The sequence below is a fragment of the Capra hircus genome, chromosome 4 (genome assembly GCF_001704415.2).
Source record: "Capra hircus breed San Clemente chromosome 4, ASM170441v1, whole genome shotgun sequence".
Taxonomy (NCBI): Eukaryota; Metazoa; Chordata; class Mammalia; order Artiodactyla; family Bovidae; genus Capra; species Capra hircus.
Window position 1 is genome coordinate 89,030,034 of NC_030811.1, and position 10,593 is coordinate 89,040,626.

The window sequence follows — 10,593 nt, forward strand, 5'->3', positions numbered from 1 at the left end:
AGCCTGGCAGGTTAGTCCATGGGGTCGGAGTCAGACTGAGCAACTTTCATTAGAACCTCATGCCTCACTTAATTCCCTGGTTTAGCCAGTATCTGCCCAAGCCAGCCTAAATTTTGTCAGGTAATTTCCACACTTCATTTTCTGCTGCCATGTGGCTACTAGTATACATTGTCAAGAGACACGGAAGTGTCATACCACTCACACCCTGCCAAAAGCTGTTGTCTGAAACATCTATAAAGGAAACTTGTATACCCTTGATGGGTAAGGTAACATCCCTTGACTGTTTCTCAAGCATTTACACACTTAGATGACCCCAAGGTGATTTTGATGTTTTTGCCCACTTTATTCTCAGCAGCTTAATTAAAGATGCCAGAAAGGGAAAGTTTTAAAGTCATATTTATTGAAATTGAATTTACATTCAGTAAAACTCACTCAAAATTTCTGACAAATGGAATTACCACTATAATCAAAGTGTAGACAGTTCCTCAGCCCCAACCCTCAAAATGCTATGCAACAAACTCCTCCACTGATCTGTCCTCTATACAAGGGGTCAAATTTAATCATCAAAATGATTAGACAAAACTGCAAGCACAAAACCCCGAGGTTTAGCATAGTCAAAAGAATGGGATTTAAAAATAACCTTTGTAAATTAAAGCAGCTAGCCAAATTCTCTTAAGATAGTTGTAGAATAGCTAGTCTAGCTACTATGTCAAGATTCAGGCTGGATCTTATTTAAAAAAACTGTTTTAAATAATGGAATTGAATTCTGCCGAAAATTCTCTACAGGGCAGATATATATTCTTACAGATACTTGGCAGTTTTTTTTAAAAAATTCACCCCTGCTACCACCATGAAAAGGACAATTAGCAAAAAGCTCTATTCTGTATATCAATCATCACATGTTCAAATACACCTTATCTCCTGGAAAAGCTTCTTTCAAGTACCAGTCCTGTAAGAGAAGTATCACAGTAGGTAATTAGAGCAGCAATTACTAAATTAGATATTAAGAAAATATAGTGACTAAACCATGTTTATAAAAGCAGTTCAGGTAAGGAAAATGAATTCCCCAATTAACTACATATTGTCAAATCAGGCATAGCAATATTCTGACATTAAAAAAAAATTAACTCAAAATGGCCACCATTGCCAAAGATAAACATCTTTAAAGGTTAGATGCCAATCACTTAAAAATACTTTTGTAAAATAACACTTCTCTTGGCATAATAAAGTATTATCTACTTCCTAGAGCCCCCCCATTTTATTTAAAATATAATGTTTAAAGGGGGAGGATGTGATTGCACTTAATAAATTCCTGCCCATCAAATTGGCCTCAGGTAAATCCTTTAACCCATCAGAGCAGAGGATATCCAATCAGATTAGGGTTCTCATCCCTGGCCAAGAATTCTATCCAACTATTTAATAACTCAAGCCAGATTTTCTCCATTTGGTCCATACCTTAAGCTTGTCAGCATCTTGTCAGCCTGGTAGGAAAGAGAGAGAAACAATGTTAAGAATACCACTAATTTTTAAAAAATTATTTTAATTGGAGGATAATTACTTTACAATATTGTTTTAGGCACTTTGTGTCTTTTTTCTTTTGGTAAAGAGTATCTTATTTGGCTATTTACCTTTGGTGACTAAAGAGCTAACTTGGGGTAGAATTCCTGTAAAACAGCAATATTTTCCCAATTTCCTGACACTGGGAATCTCCTGAAATTCCCAGCAAGGAGACACCCAGGGCATCACCATCTTTCTAACTTTATCTCCTTGTTACACTAGCATGGAACAATATCAACTTGGGGAAAAAATATAAACATTACTGGTAACAGTATTTATCTATGAAAGATGGAAACAAACTCTTCACATTAAAAAAAAAAGCAAAGGAAGCCTGAAACTAGTGTATAGAGGCAGAGGCCATCAAATTGAGAACAGTCCTGTCAACACTTGCTCAGTTCCCACAGTCTTTAAATAGACACTGGCTCTCAGCCATGTCCCTCTCCTAAAGGGAACTGTTTAAAAAAAAGAGGGGGGGGGCCGTCCTTAGGACACAGCTCGCATCAGTAAAATCAGATACTTTCTGATCAGTAAAAGGGTCTTTCACCACTGAGGCAAACATGTAAACATCCCACAAGCCTCCCATTTCAAGAGATTACTAAGCGGCACCAATGATAACGATTCCTTCATTCAGTCAGCTATAAATTGAGATCTTTACAAGTTTTATTAAATCCGGGGAGTAACGCTTTCGATAGGAATGTATCCCGGTAAAACACTTAAAATGCCCTCTAATGCTGAGGACCAGAGTGAAACTTAGAAACGCTTCCTCGAGACAAACTTTCTCTAGGGCCACTTTTCCTGTTTATCTTGGCGGACACAAGTCAGAACCCCAGAGGTTCCGACTTTTTCTCAGGCCAGAAAACGATGACGGGCCTCAGGCTCATGAGACTCCACACACGTTATGAAAGAGGGTCCCATGCTGCATAATTTACTGTCAGTGCTGAAAAAGGAATGTGGGGGAGAAAAACCGCTCCCTCATCAAGGCTCACAGTAGCTAACCGCTCCCACAAGCGTCACGCAGACCTTTTAAAGAGCGCAACCACAGAGCGAAGTGGCAACTGAGAGGCATTTGCGGAGGGGGAGTGCCCGTGTGGGCGAAATTACCTCCGTTTCTTGCTAACACCGGAATTAACACTGCTCTGCCTTGAAGGCTAAAGTGCTTCAGGCCCGTGATCTCATCCGCTTCCTAAATAGACCATGTCAGAGTCCCCAGAGCCCCCGGGCAGGCGGGGGCCCCGCGTGCGTCCCAACTCGAACGCCGTCCAGGGCTCTGCGCCTCCGTCCCGGGTCGGTTCCTCCAAGAGTCTTGTTTGTTTTTTCTCTTTTCATTGCAAAAGGAGCTTGAAGCTCCATGTGGCCCGGATCCCTTGAGCATCGGGGTCGCAGGCACAAGTGACGCGCGCCTCGGCCCCTGGGGGAAAGAGGGACCTTAGGCGCCAAGAGAGTTATTTCTGGGGAGGAAGGGTCCCCGGTACCCTGAGGATGTCCTGGCCGCAGAAGAGCTCTCACTGCGGCTCCCCTGGGGCCTGGGAGGCCTCTCTGAGCGGGAGCCGAGCTGGGGTCGAAGACTAGCCCTAGGCGCCCACATGGGGCGACGCGCGGAGAGCAGGGGCGGCCCTGGTAAGTGCCTCTGCAGAGACCCCCGGGCCACGCGGAGGGCTCCAGCGTCGAGCTGGTCGAAAGCCACTTACCGAGTCGCGCGCGGAGGCAGAAAAGGGAGAGAGACAGGGAGACACCCAGTTTAAAAGGGGCCTGGGCGATCAGCCACCGGCGGCAACCAACCAAAAAGTTGCCCTAGAGCCCCGCCCGGCCCGGGACCCAGCCCAGCGCCCGCTCCTCCCAGCCAGCGCCACCCTGAGGCCCTCGCGCGCCTCCTGCCGGGGGCCTGGGGCGAGCGGAGCGGGCGGCTGCCCCGGCCTCCCGCAGCTAGGGCCTCAAAGCTGACCCACCGAAACCTCTCCCTAAGAGTGGTGTCCATTTATCTTGAGGCAGATTCAAGGGAGCTTCTGGCACTCGAATAATGTTAGGTATTTCTGCCTGTCCCCCCTCTCCCCACCTCATGTACCCCATGCCTTTCCCCAGGATAGTCTGCAAGCCACCAGAAGTCCCCAGCTTTGCTTTTATCCTTGGTTCTATCCTTAATCTGTCCCTGGAATTTTGAGAATTGAGACTTCCTAGGTACTGGAGCGCTTTAGATCATTTTGGTTGGAGAGACTGTTTAGGGCAACAAGTATACATCAACAAGTATACACTCAGCAGTAGGCACCCTGATCTATGCTGGGGGGTGGGTTGTTGTCAGTCTCTAAGTCCAGTTGGACACTTTTGGACCCCATGGACTGCAACATGGCAAGCTTCCCTGTCCTTCACTATATCCCAGAGCTTGCTCAAACCCATGTTCATTGAGTTGGTGATGCCATCCAACCATCTCATCCTTTGTGGTCCCCTTCTCCTCCTGCCTTCAATCTTTCCCAGTATCAAGGTCTTTTCCAATGAGTCAGCTGGCTCTTCCCATCAGGTGGCCAAAGTATTGGAGCTTCAGCTTCAGCATCAGTCCTTCCAGTGAATATTCAGGATTGATTTCCTTTAGAATTGACTGGTTTGATCTCCTTGCAGTCCGAGAGTCTTCTCCAGCACCACAGTTAGAAACCATCAGTTCTTCCATGCTCAGCCTTCTCTATAGTCCAACTCACATCCATACATGACTACTGGAAAAACCATAGCTTTGACTATAGGGACCTTTGTTGGCAAAGGTCGACATGCCATGATGTACCAGATGCCACGATCTTAGTGTTTTGAATGTTGAGTTTTAAGTCAGCTTTTTCACTGTCCTCCTCTTTCACCTTCATCAAGAGGCTCTTTAGTTCGTCTTCACTTTCTGCTCTTAGAGTGGTATCATCTGCGTATCTGAGGTTGTTGATACTTCTCCCAGGAATCTTGATTCCAGCTTGCAATCAAGCTAGGGGGCAGGAAGGGGAATGGTGTTGAATGAGAAACTGCCCTTGCTTTCAAGGAACATAAAATGCAGTGTGCCACAGGATCAAGCCACCAAGCCCAGTCTCCTAAGGACATCAGGGAAAGCTTTCTGGAGGAGAGGGTGTCTAGGCTGAATCTAGTATTACTAGCAAGAAGCTTGCTTCACGATATAGGCGAAACCAAGAGAGTTAAAGAAGAGTCATAGACTAGAGGGACTTTTAGATCATACAGACTTTCTGGTGGAGTAGAGCACACAGTAGGGTGTTCTCCAAAAGGAGACTTGTTGCCACAGTGAAACGTAAGCCTAATGGGGACTCAGCTTCTCCTCTGCTGGATCCTCTGAATTCACTATAGTGCCTGGAACATATCTGAGTAAGTGGGAAATGACTCCAGGGAAAGGGATTCGCCACTGAACCCCCACAGTAGTTGAGTATTCATGCTGTGAAACTCTTCAAGGCTCATAGTGATGATCGTGGTGGGGGTCTTATCCCAGAATGTAGCTTTTTGGGTCTCCATAAGTGTGAGTTTATTCCTGCATTCCCAGGACATGGCCTAGAGCTTGGTGCACTGTGAATGCTTGATAAAAACCTGCTGGATTTCCTTTCTTGGTGTGTATTTGCCCTGCTGCTAGAGAGGAACCCTCCCACCCCCACCCCCACTCACCATGCCATGTCTCTCTGTGAAGGAACTTCTGCAGGCAAATGCCCTGAGCCTCTGTCCACCCTTTCCTCATTCCCTTCCAGAAAAGAAGGAATTTCAATAAAATCTTGTTCTAACATGAACTTTGAGAGCACACAAACTGGGGTAAGCTTGTTGGCATCCATCCTCACCTGTTCCCTGTTTTCAAGATTGTAATCTTCTCTGATGTCTCCCCCTAGACAAGGGTTGAGACATGACCATTTGGAAGCCATTGAGGGTTTTCTTGGTTCAGTGTACTGTCATCTGGGTATAAGTGTCACTCCCTTAACCTTTGTGACTTTCAGTAGTCCAAACTGAATAAAAGATAGTATTTCTTACTAATCCTGCAAAAACAAGATCTTGCATTTTACTCACTTTAAATTTTTGGCCCCCATATATGTTATGGCAGGTGATGTCCAATGGCTCCTCTTTCTGAAAGAAGAGCAAATCCATTAGGAGGCTGTAAGCTGTGAAGGTTCATGTTCTTTTTCTTCCCTCATTGCCCAGCACCAATATAAGATAACAGTGACCCAAGGTTAGGATAGGGAGTAGAACAGACTCAGCTCTAAAATCTCAATCTTATTATCAGCAGTACAGCTAACACTTTCATTTCCCTTCTGTGTCTTGTTTTGCATTGGTTCTAAAGGTGGAAGGGCAAGAAAGCACATTTTTTATCGTCCTCCCCCAACCCTGCAGTTGTCTGATCCTTATTTGTTTCCAGTGGACTAACATCGGATACAGATCTGGGACATTTGCTTTCGCCAGTTAATTGGCCCATTCATTTCCTTTTGTCTCTGTTTAGTGCACAGTTTGTTGTGTTGCTGTAGAGTCAGGAGATAAAGCAACTGAAGACATTATTTATGATTTAAATGATCACAGCAGTTGGGTAACATTTTAATTGGCGTCAGTGGGCCATTTGCCACATGCTGTTCTCTGCCCAGCAGCCTGCCTCTTCCAAGCAGCTGTAGGCTTGTTTTCAAGCCAGGAGAGAATGTTTGCTCTCATGGAGGCCTATTGGTTTCATTTGCCTCAGTAGAAGTGGATGATGGCTGAAATGTGGCTGATTTCAGCGATTAGAGGTTGTACAGGTAAGCATGCTGGAAGCACTGGGATACAACTGTACTTGTTTCTGACCTCCAGAATGGATACAAAACAGACTATTTAAAAAATGCCCTCTCAGGTTAGTTGCTCAAACATAGTTGTTCACAAGACATCTGGAAAATTTAGGAATAAAGGTATAAAATAGATTTCTATTTCATGTTTTCTATTCACTATATCAAATATATCACCTTTATTGATAAGCATGCTCTAGTCGTAAAACAAATAAAATGAAAACATCCTTTAACTCCACATCCTTCTGCAACTAACTGCTTATTTCTTTTTCTCTTGCTAGTGTGCGTGCCTCATGCTAAGTCGCTTTAGTCATGTCTGACTCTTTGCAGTTCTGTGAACCGTAGCCTACCAGTCTTCTCTGTCCATGGGATTAGCCAGGCAAGAATGCTGGAGTGGGTTGCCATGCCATGTTCCAGGGGATTTCCCCAACCTAGGTATCAAACTAGTATTTCTTATGTCTCCTGCATTGGCAGGCAGATTCTTTACCACTAGGGCCACCTGGAAAGCCCTCTCTTGATAGCAAGTCTCTTCAAAAGCACTGTTTCTAATTGCTCTCCTCCACTCTTCTCAATCTAATTGTGTCGGGCAGCCTCTGAGATGATCCCAGTGGCCCCATCTCCTGCTGTTCATGCCCTTGTGTAGTTCGTTTCTCTTGAGTGTGGGCTGGACCTGTTGAATTTCTTCCAATGAATAGAGTACAGCAAAAGCAATGGAATGGCATATGAAAAGATGCTCCCTATCTTATGTCGCTAGGAAACTGCAAATTAAAACAACAGTGACATGCCGTTATATATCTATTGAAAGAGCTAACTTCCAAAACACTGACAACACCAAATGCTAATGAGGATGTATTAATAACTAGCAACTTTCTTCGTTGCTGGCAGGCATGCGAAATGGCACAGCCACTTGGAAGACAGTTTGGCAGTGGCTCAGACTGTAGTGTCTGTCTACAATGCGGGAGACCTGGGTTTGATCCCTGGGTTGGGAAGATCCTCTGGAGAAGGAAATGGCAATCCACTCCAGTACTATTGCCTGGAAAATCCCATGGACGGAGGAGCCTGGTAGGCTACAGTCCATGGGGTCGCAAAGAGTCGGACATGACTGAGCGACTTCACTTTCGCTTTCTACCAAAGTAAACATGTTCTTACCACATAATCCAGCAGTCAAGCTCCTTGGTATTTACCCAAATGAGCTGAAAACTTGCACCCATACAAACACTTGCACATAGATGTTTACAGTGGGTTTATGTATTCATCATTGCCAAAGCTTGGAAACCACCAGGCTTCAGTAGGTGAATGGATAAGTAAATTGTGGTATATCCAAACTATGGAGTACTATTCTATACTAAAAAGAAGTGAGTTGCGAAGCCATGAAAAACATGAAGGAAACTTAATTTCCTAAGTTTACATAATATGCAATTACATAATCACATATTACTAAGTGAAAGGAGCCAACCCGAAAAGCTTACCTACTGTTTGATTCCAACCATGTGACATTTTGGAAAAGTAAAACTATGGGAACAACAACAAAAAAAGATCAGTGATTGCCAGAGGTTTGGGGAGAGAGGACAAATAGGTGGCACACAGGGGATTTTTAGGTCAGTAGTAGTGAGACTGTCCTGTACAGGATTGCTAGATGGACATAAGAAAGAGCTCCTCCTTGACTGCATCTTAGTGGAGGCATGTGGGGTAGAGAATAATTGAAGATGAGCTTTGTTCAGTTGTACACTTACATGATTGTTCAAATTCTGTTGTTCGGTCACTAAGTCACATTTGACTTTTGGCAACCCCATGGACTGCAGCACACCAGGCTTCCCTGTCCTTTACCATCTCCTGGAGCTTGCTCAAACTCAAGTCCAGTGAATCTGTGATGCCATCCAACCATCTCCTCCTCTGTTGTCCCCTTCTCCTCCTGCCTTCTATCTTTCCCAGCATCAGGGTCTTTTCTAATGAGTCAGCTCTTCACATCAGGTGGGCAAAGTATTAGAGCTTCAGCTTTAGCATCACTCCTTCCAATGAATATTCAGGATTGATTTCCTTTAGGATGGACTGGTTCCATCTATTTGCTGTCCAACAGACTCTCAAGAGTCTTCTCTAGCACCACAATTTGAAAGCATCAATTCTTCCATGCTAAGCATTTTTTATGGTCCAACTCTCACATCCATACATGACTAACGGAAAAACCATAGCTTTGGCTATGCAGACCTTTGTTGGCAAAGGGATGTCTCTGCTTTTAATATGCTGTCTAGGTTGTCTAACTTCCCTGGTGGCTCAGACGGTAAAGGGTCTGCCTGCAATGCAGCAGGCCTGGGTTCGATCCTTGGGTTGGGAAGATCCCCAGGAGAAGGAAATGGCAACCCACTCCAGTACCCTTGCCTGGAAAATCTCATGGACAGAGGAGCCTGGTAGGCTCCATGGGGTCACAAAGAGTTGGACATGACTGAGTGACTTCACTTTCTTTCACTAGGTTGGTCATAGCTTTTCTTCCAAGGAGCAAGCGCCTTAATTTCATAACTAACTGCAGTCTCCGTCTACAGTGATTTTGGAGCCCAAGAAAATAAAATCTGTCGCTGTTTCCATTTTTTCCCATCTATTTGCCAGGAAGTGATGGTACCAGACGTCATGATCTTTGTCTTTTTAATGTTGAGTTTTAAGCTGGCTTTTTCTCCCTCCTCTTTGACCTTCATTAAGAGTCTCTTTAGTTCCTCTTTGCTTTCTGCCATAAAGGTGGTGTCATCTGCATATCTGAAGTTATTGATATTTCTCCTGGCAGTCTTGATTCCAGCTTGAGCTTCATCCAACCCAGCATTTCACATGATGGCCTCTGCATAGAAGTTAAATAAGCAGGGTGACAATATACAGCCTTGACGCACTCCTTTCCCAATCTGGAACCAGTCCATTTTCCATGTCCAGTTCTAACTGTTGCTTCTTGACCTGCATACAGGTTTCTCAGAAGACAGGTCAGGTGGTCTGGTATTCCTATCTCTTTAAGAATTTTCCACAGTTTGTTGAGATCCACACAAAGGCATTAGCATAGTCAATGAAGTAAATGATTTTCTGGAATTCCCTTGCTTTTTCTGTGATCCAGCAGATGTTGGCAATTTGCTCTATGGTTCTGCTGCCTTTTCTAAATCCAGCTTGTACATCTGGAAGTTCTTGGCTCATGTACTATTGAAACCTAGCTTGAAGGATTTTGAGCATGACCTTGCTAGCATGTGCAATGAGTGCAATTAGTTTGAACATTCTTTGGCATTGCTTTTCTTTGGGACTGGAATGAAAACTGACCTTTTCCAGTCCTGTGGCCCCTACTGAGTTTTCCAAATTTGCTGGCATAGTGAGTGCAGCACTTTAACTACATCATCTTTTTAGGATTTGAAATAGCTCAGCTGGAATTCCATCACCTCCACCAGCTTTGTTTGTAGTAATGCTTCCTAAAGCCCACTTGGCTTCACACTCCAGGATGTCTGGTTCTAGTTGAGTGATCACACCATCCTGGTTATCCAGGTCATTAAGACCGTTTTTGTGTAGTTCCTTTGTGTTTCCTGCCACCTCTTCTTAGTATCTTCTGCTTCTGTTAGGTCCATATCATTTCTGTCCTTTATTGTGCCTATCTTTGCATGAAATATTCCCTTGCTGTCTCCAATTTTCTGCAAGAGATCTCATCTTTCCCATTCTATTGTTTTCCTCTATTTCTTTGCATTGATCGCTGAGGGAGGCTTTCTTATCTCTCCTTGCTATTCTCTGGAACTCAGCATTCAAATGGATTTATCTTTCCTTTTCTCCTTTTCCTTTCACTTCTCTTCTTTTCTCAGCTTCTTCTAAGGCCTCCTCAGACAGCCATTTTGCCTTTTTTCATTTCTTTTCTCTGGGATGGTTTTGATTACTGCCTTCTGTACAATGTTATGAACCTCTCTTCATAGTTCTTTAGGCGCTCTATGTATCAGATCTAATCACTTGAATCTATTTGTCACTTCCACTGTATAATCATGAGGGATTTGATTTAAGTCGTACTTGAATGGCCTAGTGGTTTTCCCTACTTTCTTCAATTGAAGTCTGAATTTGGCAATAAAAAGTTCATGATCTGAGCCACAGTCAGCTCCTGGTCTTGTTTTTCCTGACTGTATAGAGCTTCTTCATCTTTAGATGCAAAGAATATAATCAGTCTGACTTTGGTATTGATTATCTGGTGATGTTGATGTGTAGAGAAGTCTCTTGTGTTGTTGGAAGAGAGTGTTTGCTATGACCAGTGCATTCTCTTGGCAAAACTCTGTTAGCC

The 10,593-nt window shown here is 44.0% G+C and overlaps 1 long non-coding RNA gene across 3 annotated transcripts; it reads right to left on the bottom strand.

The window, feature by feature from the left end:
- On the bottom strand, positions 379 to 3,438 carry LOC102170937. Of its 3 annotated transcripts, XR_001917984.1 has the most exons (4): positions 3,246 to 3,438; positions 2,659 to 2,965; positions 1,456 to 1,481; positions 379 to 949 (listed from the first exon to the last, which is right to left on the bottom strand). It is a non-coding gene; the product is annotated as an uncharacterized LOC102170937 (long non-coding RNA). The 3 variants fall into 3 exon arrangements; XR_001917985.1 differs by lacking the exon at positions 2,659 to 2,965 and having other exon boundaries at positions 3,246 to 3,345; XR_001917983.1 differs by lacking the exon at positions 3,246 to 3,438 and having other exon boundaries at positions 2,659 to 3,237.